Genomic DNA, 13,851 nt, shown 5'->3' on the forward strand with positions numbered 1-13,851 from the left:
ATTTGGCCGTTTTTCATTATATTTTCCTCTGGGCTGTTTAAGGTCATTGCTGGTAATAGTTTACCAGAGAACCTCTGGAGTTCTGCCAACTAGGCGAGAGGGTCACGGGGGGCCCTCCCTTTGAGACAGATATGAGAGCAATTGTGAAGAGTTTGCATAGGACTTTTGAGGACACCTCTTTTTCCAGTGTCCTCACTGATTACAAATGAAACATCAACTTTGGGTCATCAAATTGATCATGGACCCCTAGGAGGTTGTAATGGGGGAGGCCCAGGTGTCATTTTGTGTCCCTTGCCTTAGAGCTGTTGTAACTGTAAGGCTATGAGCTTGGTGGATTTCTGTTTGTGATCTTGCTCCAAGGTCCTTTCAAAATGCTCAGCTATAGTCACGAGTTCAGTCAGGCCTATAGCCTCCCACCCTCTTTTCTGCCCTTTTATCAATCCACTAATCTCAGAAGATAATCCACTTACAAAGAGGGCAGTTAAAGCAGGCTGAGTGGCCTTTTTATTCCTTGGAACACCAACTGCTGTAAAAAGAGAGCTTCCAAACTGGCTCTAAAGTCTTCCACAGATTCACCCCTCTTTTGTTTGTACAAGTGAATAATACATCAATCATTATTAGGCCAATTAATAATAGACCAAGTGTGAGCAGGGAAGATTTTAGGAATAGCTTATAAAAGGTTAGTTGTTATTCTGCAAGCCTTTTTAGGTTGAGGATCTTGAATATCATCCTAGGGATTATGTCATTTTGCTTCCCACATCCATTCTGGGGCTTCCCCCAGTCCTACCAACATGTGTACAAGTGGATAAAGATCTAGCAGTTTGGGGACATACGCCCTGACAGTGACTCTGAAGTCTTTAAAAAATGTTGGGGGTTCCTCCAAGGTTTAGAGAATTCTTTGACTACAGCTCTCAGTTCAGTCTTTGACCAAGGGGTAAAGGACACCTGAGGGGGCTCACCTGCAATCTCAGGTAGTTTTACTTTAAATGGCAATTGTTAAATATTCTTTTTGGAATAGAAAAGTATTTCAGACAGAAAATGAGTAAAACAAGAGTACTCAGGTGAAAAAGGAAAGGGGGGGACAGTAGGAGTTAAATCTGCAGTCACATCCGTCCTATGGTCTTTTGTTTCAGGTACCTTTTGTCTCTTTAATTTTTCATTAGCTTTTTGTTCTAAGTCTCTCAACGAAGCTATTTTGGAATCTTGAAACCGTCTGTAAACTTTTACATACCAAGTAAAGCAGGCATCTCATTCTCCCTGTGCAATCTGTGAACCCTTGCTCTCTAGTGTTTTCCTTAAATGTACAATCTTGTCTAACTGGAACATGCCCCACAATGACCACTGTAATTCTAGATCAATATTAGTATAATTTTTCCATCTTTCTAAATATCTACAACCTCCAGGACCATAGTTCTTAAATATAAAATAAGCAGGTGTGCCAGAAGCTGGCATTCTCAACTCTTTGGCGATAAAGGATCTCATTTCCTTAGCTAGCCTTTGTCAACCCAAAAGAACACACAAAAAACCTGCGCCTTAATATATCAGCAGTAACAAAGAGATGTTACTATGTCCTGGACAAAAGAAGGCCTGGTATGCACCACCACCGATTCCCAGGGATCCTTGGACTGAGGAAAAAGATCCAAACGGCAAATCCCAAGGAAGGGGGACTGCAAACTGATTCCAAACAAAATGGAGAACTATAGCCACCACCAACAGCTCCAAGCATGGAAACTGGGGGCTGATTCCAAACAGATGGGCAAGTGCAGACTACACTGTCAGCAGTGCCCAGTGTGGAATCCAGGGAACAAAATTAGGGGCTACGGTTTACCACTCAAAAATATACTGGCAATAACCAAGAGATGTTACTGTGTCCTGGGAATTTCCATCTGAAAGGCTAGGGGTTTGGCCTCAAGGAGAATCCTCTACCAGCCAAACTGACCTGCCCTGTAAAGGAAAGCCAGTTAGATTGGGAGCACAAACGCAAAGAGAATGGAGCTCAAACCAAGAGGAGCTTACCAACAACCTTCAGGAATGGCAAGAAAGACAGTGAACTCAAAGGAGTTGTGGGCACCACACCTGTTTCTCCTTGTCCCAAATGTTAATCAGAAATTTGCTTCAGATCCCATCACTGCCACCAATATATTTACCTTTTTCTTTTTAAAAAGATAAGCATTTAATCATAAAATCATCTTGTTAGCAGTAGCAATCATAAGAGTGGATTTTAGAAAAGTGCACATACATATTTTTATACAGAACATTTCTGGAGGGATACATATTAAACTGTTAGTGGCCACCTCTGCATGCCCCCAATGTATTAAAAAACAAAATTTAACTGAGTAAATTGGAAGATTTACTTTGAATTTTGAATAAATTGGCCTTATTAAACGATTCATGAATCAGGCAGTATCTCATCTGATAGAAAGGGAGATACTCCAACGGGTTACACAACATGGAAGGCTTTCTCTTTTTTTGGCCATGCCACATGGCATGTGGAAATCTTAGTTCCCCGACCAGGGATCAAACCCGTGCACTGGAAGCGCGGAGTCTTGGCTGATGGACCACAAGGGAAGTCCCAGAAGACTTGTATAGTAAGGAGGGTGGGACAAGGAAAGAAAGTCATCATCAAGGGAAAAAATGGAAGTTCACTGGAGGAAAGTAAAACTTCAGGTGACAACGGCGTCTCATTGGCTAAACTGCGGAATTTTCTATTAGCTATTTCTATTTTCTATTTCTTGTTGCTGGCCAGGAAGGAAGTCTTCCCTCCTCCAGCTGGGGTAGTAAAGTGGTTGCACTTCCTCTTTGGGGTCAGTAAATGACCTCTTCCTGTTGGGGTAATTGATGATGAGTGGCACGGCATGAGAGCTCCCTCTACGGGCCTTCCAGACTCCAATTCTAGTGCAGGTTTCCTTTTGTTAACATTCACAGCATGTTTTATTGGCAGGAGGAGTCACAATGAGGGAGAAAAGGCCACAAGACTCACCATAAAGAAGGCTCAGAAATGCTTGGGTGGGTCCAAGGGAGGCACAAGGTGGCTGTGGGGTCAGCTGGTGGCTACAACGATCACATGGTTCCCTCTGATGGGTTTGCAGCTCGATGTGGAAGAGTGAATAAAAGGGTCAGTTCATCCTATCAGAGAAACATGAAACTGAGATAAGCTTCCCACTGCTAGAAGCATCTTGAGCCTTCAGAAAAGAACAGAGAACATGTCTAAAGGGTTTGGGAACATCAGAGCCGTATCTCCTCAGAGTGGGACTCCCCAGGCTCTCCAGGTCTCAGTCCCCAACTCTCCCTCAGTGACAAAGCCTCCCTACCTCTGTCCTTGTCAGCTCAGTGATCCCTAGAGGTCCTGCCTATCCGTGAGGACTTAGGTTTCCATGAGACAGGTTGGTTGAGACCTAGTGATACAGTTGACCAGCCTGATATGCAACAGTTCCCACCACCCTGGGGCAGTTGGGCTCAGGGACACATGGCTCTGGACCCCATGTGGAGGGTGTCCTTGCACGTCCGCTGTGCCACAGAAGAGCCAGGAATGCCTGTAGCTGTCCAACTGATTCTCAGGGGGTTTTCCTGGGAGAACCCTTGGTCACCTGACCTCCTATCCAGGAAGCCCCATGACTTTCTGATTGCTGCCTGTCATGCCAACAACACACCTGTGAAGGTTCTGCTCTGCATGGCCATCTGTCCGCCAGGCGCCCCCTTCTAGGGACCCAGACGCTAGGACCACACAAATGCTGAAGGAGTGTCCACCTGCCTAAGGTACAGACACCCCTGTATCCATCTGCATGATTTCTACTGGGAATCAACAACATTTATGGGGATTCTCTGGCCCTAAAGAACAGACCAACCTGATAGGAGCAATGCAATGATTCACAATTACCAGGGTCAATGCACATATACAAGGGCCCATAGCCCCAGAAGCCCCACTCACAATTCACATGAGTGTCCCATACATACCCACCGATGCCCAAATATTCTTGCTTCATTCATACACAATCCAAACACGCACATCAGTGGTACGCTGCTAAGTGCTTGATAAAAAGCTCTCCGAGAAAGGCGGGAAAGACTTCACTTATGGTATCTACATGGTATAAATATTCCCAGCATGACCAATTTCAAGCTACCCACCTGACATCACTAAACACACAGATGGGAAGAGATATGCACCATTGACTCTCCCAAGACAGTATGAACCAGTTCCAGCACATCCCATAACTTTTCCTGTGAATATGTGCACAGAATCCACTTACACCCCAAGGAGAACTCTCAACTCCCACCACAGATATATAACCAAAAGGATACCACATATACATTTGTGTTTGTATATATATATATATATATATATATATATATATATATATATATCCTGAACACACACCCTCACCCTGAATAAATACACAAACAGACCACCTCTTACTACCTAAATTTTTACAGATGAAACCTTACTCACCCTGAATATTCACATTCCACTCTCACAACTATATATACACACACAACATGGGCCTGAAAACAAACATGTGCAACCAATATGCCATCCAGATGTACACACTGAGTACCTAAGCACACAGGGTCACCAAGTACACAACTGTCTCATGTGCAACCCAAAAAAAGACCCATATGCAATCCCACAGCCCTAAAATACATATACTGCAGGATTCCTGCACACACACATAACCTACACAGCCCACTGGTTTCCAAACACACAAACTAAACTCTCACATCCCACAGAATACATACCCCAGAAGCCCCAGGAACTCAAAAACACACACAGGCACAAATAATCTATACTTATCAAATACAGCTGACCCTTGAACAACTTGGGGGTTAGGGCGCCAACCCTCCATGCAGTGGCTCTGCATCCATGGATCCTGTAGTAGTCCTGTAGTAGTTACTGAAAAAGAAATCCACTATACGTGGACCCGTGTGGTTCAAACCCATGTTTGGGTCAACTGTACATGTAAGTCCACCTCACTAATACTGAGAACACACATACAAGCAACACCACTAAATTCTTCAGGCATTACATTTTGAAATAGACACATAGAGGACTCGAAGCCTCCTGCTACACTCACAAATCACAAATACACACATCCACAAACTACTCATGAGTATACACCCCAAATGCTCAGACACATTCAAAACAGAAAAACACCGACAACCTCTGCAGTCTTACTAAGATACATACACAATTCTCACACACCTATGGACACACACATGCAAATATTCCTAACCCCTGAACATATGGATCCCCTCCCAAACACTATACATTATGCTACCTCTCCAGAATACAAGCTCCCCACCACTACTCCAACATACAAACTGTATAGGTGTGTGTGTGTGTATATATACATTTCTACCCTCACCCTGAATATATAGACAGACCACCTCTTACTCCTTCCAAACACATGTATAAACACCCTAGCGTTCTCCAAAGAAATACACTTTGAATACTCCTAACAACTCCATACCTTATGAACAAACTCTGATAATGCATGCACCTGATGATGGACACGCACACGGATTAGAATAAACAAGTAAGATACATGGAAATATGTCCAGCAAACCATTTATGAAACAACTTCCATATATCAAATTATCCCTAGCTATCAGGAGCCAGCTCACACATATGCAAGTACTAACAAATACCCGTATCACATATTTCTAATACATACAAATGCAATTGTCCATCTTCCCTGTAGAAACATAGAACCCTACCTCTCTATCAGATACACTCACTTCCCAAAATACATAAGCCTAAGAGGCTCCTACTGAAAATTACAAATGCACAGCCTCAGCAAATATTCCTCCAAGTGGCCATGCCCCTTGAATACACACACAAACTCATTGAACACACAACTCTCCACAAGTCCCAAATAGAACCACAATTACCCAGTACACTACAAATAGGCAATAGTGTCACCCTATACGCCCTTTGTTCCAAATACACATACAGTACCACACTACTGGCGTATACATAACCCCATATTCCCAACCTCTCACGCAGAATGAACTCTGCCATCTTGCAGAATACAGGATCATACAAACACAACATACCTACACATTCAACATCCACCAGCCCCATAAAATAGTCACAGACTTGCCCTCTACACATCCAAATATACATACACAGCTCCTGAAAATGCACACCCACAAACACCCCATAACCATACAACATGCCCTGAATACACAAATGATCAGCCTACATTCCCCAAATATACAAAATTAACAGACTGGACACCCAAAGTAATATACACCACTACTTTTCCTGACATTGCCCTTACGCATATGCAGATAATCCTTCCAAATCCACCATTACACACACACAAATCCCCAAATTCATGGGTGAAAAAAACACATGTAAACATATTCCCCAAACACCAAATTACAAACACCTAACCACCAACTCCTTGAGTATGCCTGCGTCACATCTCAACACCCTCCAAATACAACACTCACTCTTACACACTCTCACAAAAACACAGGCATGACCTCCCTTCAAACACAAATATCCACGGACAAAACCAACCCACACATTTGACTACCTATCAGATTCCCACCAACCAATTAAGTATGTACAGACCCCATCTATGCTTGCAAATCAATCATGATTTGACACCAGACTACAAATACATGTTTATTACCACATTCAGCAAAGTTGCTCGCATCACCGACAAAAGAATGCAGTTTGAACATAAGTGTTGACTGATGTTTTTATGATAAGAAAGAAGACACTAGTGAAACGATGAGTGTGTTCCTTCCATCTTCACTCATTTTCCAATCACCTGAGCTACACCTTCGGAACCAGATGAGGGTTTTCAACTCGCAAGAACTTCCCTCTAGCTTTTGTACTCTTCACAACGCGCAGACTAGAACGGCACCTGTTTAATAGCTCGCACACACTATTTAGCCCCCACTGTAGGCCCCGCAATCACTGAACCCTTCATGCAGCCGGCTCCCCAGTGGTGCCGATAATCCTGGGGTAAACATCTCAAGGGAATCGAGCTCTATGGGGGCGTGAATCCACATTGTGGGGAGTCTCCTTACATGGACAAGGGCACAAATAACCCACAGGGTGAACAACAGTGCAGAGCGGTGACACCTGAGGGGTGAAAAGTCCCCGTACCCCTTACCTCAGGATTCCTAGAATTGACTCTACAGGCCGCCATGACAGGCCCCTCCCCCGCCGGACAGCCATTGGGGCCCCACCCTCCGCGCTCGCGCATGCGCTCCTGTCTTCCGGAGCAAACTGCCCCAGCAGACGCCGGGAGCTGTTGAAGGACGGCGATCCGCGTGCCCGAGAGCCCCGCCCCAGTGGACGTGCACAGGCGTGCGCGGGCGTGCAGGCGCGGGGTGCGCGGGCCTAGGAGGTCTCTGCAGGAGAGGACAGAAATGGAGGGTCGGGCAAGCTGCGGAACTTCTCTGGCGACGCTCCTCGCTGGGAACCTTCGTGACGGTCTCTTCTTAAAACCAGCTCTTGGGAAATGTGCACTCGTGAGTTTTATATTGCACTCGTGAAACCCATGCACTTAGCTACAAAGAGTTCTGGAGAGCTCCGCTGTAAGCACAGTGGCCTCAAATTGGGGCAAGTACTTTCATGCCCTTTGGACTGCCGTTCCTTGGTTCTTGTTAATGCCTTTCAAAAAACAGTAGGTCCTTTTTCCTAGCACACCTGCAGTTTCCGTTAAAGAACAATGCTAGCAAAGAATTTCAGACCTGGGAAACACTCTTAAGATACTGTCTCCTGACTCCGTTCCTAGAGTTTTTCCAACGCATTTACTCTACTAGAATATTTTTTCTCAGTGTTCACAGGTGTTTCCTTTGTACGGTTTTGGGGTTTTTTAAAAAATAATTTTGAGAAAGGGTTGACCATCTGGGCCAATTTCAACAGGTAGTATGGGAACAATTTTATTTTCCCTCCCTCCTTTTTTATAATATCTTGCAGGATTTCAGTTGACAATAAAACAACAACAAAAACAGTAGCGGGATCGACTCACTGCCCTGACTTTGTAATACTTCCCGAAGAGACGTCAGTCATCAGATCCGCTTTCTGGTCAAATGCAAGATTAGAGCATTTCTCACTCAACAGGATGCCTCTGAAGACCCCTCCCATGTAACAGCACTAAGCGCCTCCAAGTGCAGACTTGAAAACTCCACAAGACACAAACATGGTATCTCTTCGTTTCTTTAATGTTTCGTGATTGAGTGGAAGATGAACTGTCTTCTGAGGCTTGTGATGCATGTCCAGAGATGTTTTTTCTCAGTAGTCAATGCCCGCCCCCACCTTCTGTGCAGGAAGTCAGAGATCATGATCCAAAGGACTTTTAGATACTCCCTTCTGTGACTGGTCTTCCCAAGTTACATTTGGGCTAATTTGATTATCTCTGTCTGTGGGGTGTAGGATTTTGAAGTATTACAAAGGTGATTGCAGAATTGGGACTGGCTAATTTTTGCACAGCGCAGTTTTTGTATCAGTGGCCTTGAGAAGAGTCCTTCAAATACTGTATCAGAATTATGAGTGAGAATCTTGTAAATAATTGGTTGAATGAATGAACAAAGGGAGGAAGCAACAAGGAAGCCTGCCTTTCTCGAGTGCCTGGGTACAATATTTTGCCTCACCATTCCTCTAGTATGAAGTTATTGGTTGCAAATCATTTAAGTTTTCCTTCATTATAAAAGCTCCAGGGCTTCCCTGGTGGCGCAGTGGTTGAGAGTCCGCCTGCCGATGCAGGGGACACGGGTTCGTGTCCCGGTCTGGGAAGATCCCCCATGCCGCGGAGCAGCTGGGACCGTGAGCCATGGCCGCTGAGCCTGCACGCCCGGAGCCTGTGCTCCGCAACGGGAGAGGCCACAACAGTGAGAGGCCCGCGTACCGCAAAAAAAAAAAAAAAAAAAAAAAAAAAAAAAAAACCTAGGTTGATGGATAAAGACGTGAAAGGAAGGAACTGTCATGCTCAACCTCGGTGCCGTGAATCAAAACAACAGTTTATAAACTGCCTAAAGAGGCACACGCCAATTGTGTTGCCACTGTGGGAGGTGGAAGGAACTTCCGGTTCTTGCCTACCTGCCAGAGCCCTCGTGGAATGTCCCCCCAGCGCACGCCACCCCACCCCGACCCACGTGCCCTCTGCCCCTCCCCCACCGCAGAACGGTTCAGCCCGCATTTTCCGGTTTACTTTCAAACGTGTCCCTCGTTGACTTGGATCCCGAGCGTTTGCTGAAGCAGGTCGCTCTCTGGCTCCTGGTCTTGACTTTTCTCATTGAGGCTACCAGGCAGCAGTAGTCCGTGCCCAAGCCTGCAGGATGGCTTCAATAGGAGGTAAGCCTATAGGCTGGAGGTGTGTTCTCAGAGACCCTGCCATCCTCACATCCTTCAGGTTCACACGTTACACTTAACTGTGGGCACCTAGTTGGACTGAAGTAGAGGGAGAAGAGAGCACTGGACGCACAAGGACATTTCACCTGGGGAGACTGGGGAGCCTGAAGAAACCTGAGACTGCCCTGGGGAGGAGGGGTCGTTGCAGGTGGATCAAGAGGAATTGCCCTGGCTATGGAGAAAGGATGGCAGCAGACAGTCTGATTCTTTCTAGAAGGGAGACAAGCCACTTTGAAACGTGTGTGTAAGGATGTGTGTGATGTCCTGGTGGTGACACAGGGAGGGTCATGAGGAAAGCCTAGAGCTGTATTGTGTTCCTGAGGCACCTGAAGCTTGCCTCACCATATCTTTCAAAGGGATTTGAACAGGAGCATACTGTATCTCAGGGGGCCGTGGGGAGAGATGGTCTTGGTGAGAAAACTATTCAATGGGGCTGTGTGTGGCCACACCTGCAGTGAAGTGTCCTCTCCGAGAGCTAGGCAGGGGGTTACTCTAACTGCCGCAGCCCACACCTTGTCCACTCCTCCCAGCCCAGAGCTCACTTGTCAGTTCAGGTAACTGTTGCCTTGGATTCAACAGGGGATGGGCAACCATTACGAGTAACTTCAGCCAAGAGAGGGCTCAGGTTCCTGAGTTGCTCTGAATTGTTCTTCCTTTTATGGAATGGCAGTACTTCAGACCTACTTCATCTTGGCCAGTATCTCATGGTGGACCCTCAGGCTGCCTTGAGAGGAAGAGTTTGTTCCTATTTCAGGTCACTCCTTCATGGACAGGGAACAGATGTGGAATGGGGTTGTTTCGGGTGGAATGTCTATGAAGGCTGCTTCCTCTTTTAAAGGGGGAAGGAGTGTAGCCCAGGATCAGGAAGATGATCTTCTGTGTTACTATTAAACGTCCTATGACATCTGTTCTGGTGAGTTAGGTGCACCGTGGTGTGTACCTTGTTCTCCTGAACAGGGATGTGTTTCAGACAACTTGATCGCCATGGCATCTGGCTTATGCCTGCATCTCAGATTGTCTCTCCGTTATTGGGAGCTGGAAGGGGAAGGACCACAGGCAGTCTATACTCCCACGACCAATGTAACATGACAATTCCCTGGCCCTTGTTTAATCCTCTGCAGCCATCACTGGCTGTGAAATGACAGAATCTAAGGGACACGCGCCTACTTCTCAGACCACCCCAAGCCCCTAGGAACAGAACTCCTGACTGATGACAGTGACTCTGGGCACTGGGGAAGGGGTGGCAGGACCTGGCCCATGTTACGTATCTGCTGTGGGTTGTTCGGAGATGCAGGTGCTTTCTGGGCCAGTGTCATGGGTTTGTATCAGGATTCCATTAGAGATATTTTCCAGCATTTTGTTTTGTTTTGTGAGGCTAGGAAAGAAAGAGGGGATTTATACTGAGCATCAGGAAAAGGAGGACTGAGGAGGAGGTGGGGCCCTAATATTTTACACAGTGCCTGTCCACAAAGGGCCTTTGGGGGCCTAGAACTTACCTTGCAGAAGGCCCCTACCTGCTAGTACGCCGGCTGAGGGCCATTTCTCACAGAGCGGATGTCCACACAGCTCCAGGTCTTGGGAGACAGCCTGTGAGGCTTAGGTGCCAGGGTGTGCCTTAGGGAGGCTCTCCAAGTGAGTGCTTGCTGAGGCAATTTCTTCTCGGCAGGCAGGGGTCAGGGAGCTTGGTGGATGGGCGTGGGGTCACGAGTGGAATAATTCTCAACTGGAGGTCAGGGCATGAAAATCACTTGAAGACAGTTGCACGCTGCAGTTTCCCTTGTCCAAGAGTCTCTCATCTGTGGAGATTTACACTCTGATGCCGCAGAAAGCCTCAGTCCCACTTGCCCATTCTCCTCCTCCATTCACTCCTCTCCTTTGCCTCAACAGCATCTGCACTGCTGGGAACGGATGTCACCGTGAACCCCGGTGCCTCCTTGTCTACTTTCACGGCAGTGTCCTTTCCTCCACCCATTCCTGGCGCCCAGCACTGGCCACCCTGGGAGCAGCACCTGCCACCTCTCATCGCCCCCGCATTCCCTCCCAGCAGCAGCCTGCTGCTGCCAGCTTTCCCCAGGATGCCTTTGGTGGCTAATGGTGGCTGTGGCCCCGGTGCCCCTGGGGCTTGCAACTTCACTGTACAAGTCAGGTCACAAGGGAGGCCAGTGCAGGCCCCCCAGACTCAGACCTTTATCGTTCCTCAGGGCCCCCTCAACTGGAGTGCTCCAGGGGTCCTCAGCGGGAGTGCTGCATGTCCTGCACCCATATTCTTAGCAACCCCTGCGATGGAGACCATTGTGACTGCTCCAGCTGTTGGAGTTACTCAGGCTGGCAAGGGAGGCTGGACCCCAGGCTTTCCTCCTCAAACTCCACCACCAGCTGCCCAGATGGCCCCTAACATTCGCCCAGTGAACTCTGGGCCATGGCCACATGGCACTTCCAGGGAGGGCAGCCTGGACACCAACCAGCCCTATGCCTCGCAGGAGGACTGCTCTAACCACCAGAGCGTGTACAGTAACTTCCGACGGTGGCAGCGCCTCAAGCCACTGGCCTGGAGACACCTTCCCCAGAGGCCTGATGCGGAAGCTCTTTCCTGCTTTCTCATGTGAGTGAACGCTCAGGGGGTCATGAGCTTATCGGAGCTCTTAGATAAAGAGGAACTGGGGATGGACTCGCAGGCTAGGTTTCTAGGGATACTGGAAGCGAGGTGTGAGGGCGATGTCCACGCCACGAGAAGGCACACTGTCGGTCATACGGGCGAGCCTGCCAGTCCATGACATCATGACTGAAATGTGCCTTATCTCAACTGACCCCACCCCCCTGTGAGTCTAGCCAGCTTGCTCTTCCATGATTCTCCTGGTAATACGCCTGAAGACTTGCAGTCAGAGAGGGTCGTGGTGTACGTTGAGGAGCCAAGGAGTGGATGCCACACTCTCCTGTGCTGCCGTCTCCTTTCATACAGCACTTGAGTGTACATGGCCGGGGGGGGGGGTCACTTCGGAGAAGGGGGAGGAGCGCGGGGCCCAGGAGAGTGCTTCATGCACGCCTCGACTTTGTTGATGTGGAGAATTCCACTAGGAACAGGGTGATGGGAGAGCTCTCCTAAGGGCATGGGCTCTCTCCCACTAGAGTTGTGAGCCTGGCAGGCATTTCCATCCTAAACCTCCGGTCCCTCGTAAAAAGGGGACAATCACACTTCATTCAGAGGACCGTGCAGAAGACTCCTTGGGCTAATCTATGAAGTGTGAGCGGATTGCCTGGCACATGCCATGCCTCATTGATGATGGTGATTTTTATTATGAAAAGGCAGCCTTGAAGAGGAAAAGAGCTCCCCAAGGCACAGTGTCCCAGCTCTAGCCTGGGAGTGGATGGTCATCCTCGAGGGAGTGTGAGGTGGTGACAGCCGTAGCCGGGAAGGCTTGTCTCTGCTCTCCCGGACATCTGCCTCTCACTCTCCTGTTGCTCAGTCATGCTGTGTTGAGTGATGTGTGGTCCACATTGGTGGGTGGGGTCAGGCAGGTGGGGGCTGGGCTGGGCACAGAGACTGACCCCGAGTGCTTACAGCCCAGCGCTTCGATCCCTGGCCCGCCTGAAGCCCACCATGACACTGGAGGAGGGACTGTGCAGGGCCGTGCAGGAATGGCAGCACATTAGCAACTCTGACCAGATGATCTACTACGAGATGGCGCAAAAGTGAGTCAGCGTCCTGGGCCCAGGGGCTGCGTGGAGGGTGAGGCGAGTGGGTGAGGGCAGGGTCTGGCCGTGGGGGTGCTCATCAGAGAGGACAAAGGAGAAGGGCTGTCGCTCGGAACGGGGGGCCCGCAGCCCAGAGGCCCTACAGTCCTCCAGAAACCCCTCCCTCACCTTGACAGTTTGGGTCTTCTGTCCTTCCTCCACCACGAGCTCTGCCCTCCCCTGAGTTTGACCTACCCTTGCCCTCACATGAAGGTCTCAGGACGGGGCAGGGTGAAGCTGTGAGTCCAGTAGGGGTCCAACTCCGGCCATATGGGCTGGGCCGGGGGAAGAGCTCCACCCGCCAGCCTGCTGCTTCCTTAGTGGTGGCTGGCTGGCGGCCACTGACATAGATTTGGAACCCCCTCTCCTCACGAAAAGTGGCCTGAGTGGGTACCCTGGCATCCCTCAAGAGGCTGGGGAAGCCAGCTGTCATCAGCCCAGGGGTCTCTGGCCCTTCCAGTGTTTGCTCCACGGTAATCCCCTTGGTTTAAGAAACAAAACCAAACAAACAAGCACCTCTCAGAGGAAAGGAAGGCCTGTCCTCTAAGCTCAGCATCCACATCGTCCAGCCTCTCCTGAGCCCTGTCTCCAGGTCTACGTTCCAGAACTCTCAGGCCCAACCCAGGGTCCTGGATTTGGGCAAGGACCCCTGTGGGGAACACATGCCTGTTCTAGCCTCCGGCTGTCAGCCCTTCATGTGGCTCTGGATGGGCGGCATGAGGAGGGTGCCCCCTGGGTCAGCCACGTGT

The 13,851-nt window shown here is 48.7% G+C and overlaps 1 long non-coding RNA gene across 1 annotated transcript in view; it reads right to left on the reverse strand.

Moving 5' to 3' along the window:
• Positions 1–2,104: 2,104 nt before the first annotated feature.
• Positions 2,105–13,851, reverse strand: part of LOC309797685 — a 117,552-nt gene continuing 105,805 nt past the window's right edge. The window contains exons 4-5 of the long non-coding RNA XR_014292776.1: positions 2,981–3,126; positions 2,105–2,153 (exon numbers count right to left, since the gene is read on the reverse strand). This is a non-coding gene — a long non-coding RNA (uncharacterized lncRNA). The remainder of the gene's footprint in view (positions 2,154–2,980; positions 3,127–13,851) is intronic.

This window comes from Mesoplodon mirus, assembly GCF_964341445.2.
Source record: "Mesoplodon mirus genome assembly, contig: HAP1_SCAFFOLD_893, whole genome shotgun sequence".
Taxonomy (NCBI): domain Eukaryota; kingdom Metazoa; phylum Chordata; class Mammalia; order Artiodactyla; family Ziphiidae; genus Mesoplodon; species Mesoplodon mirus.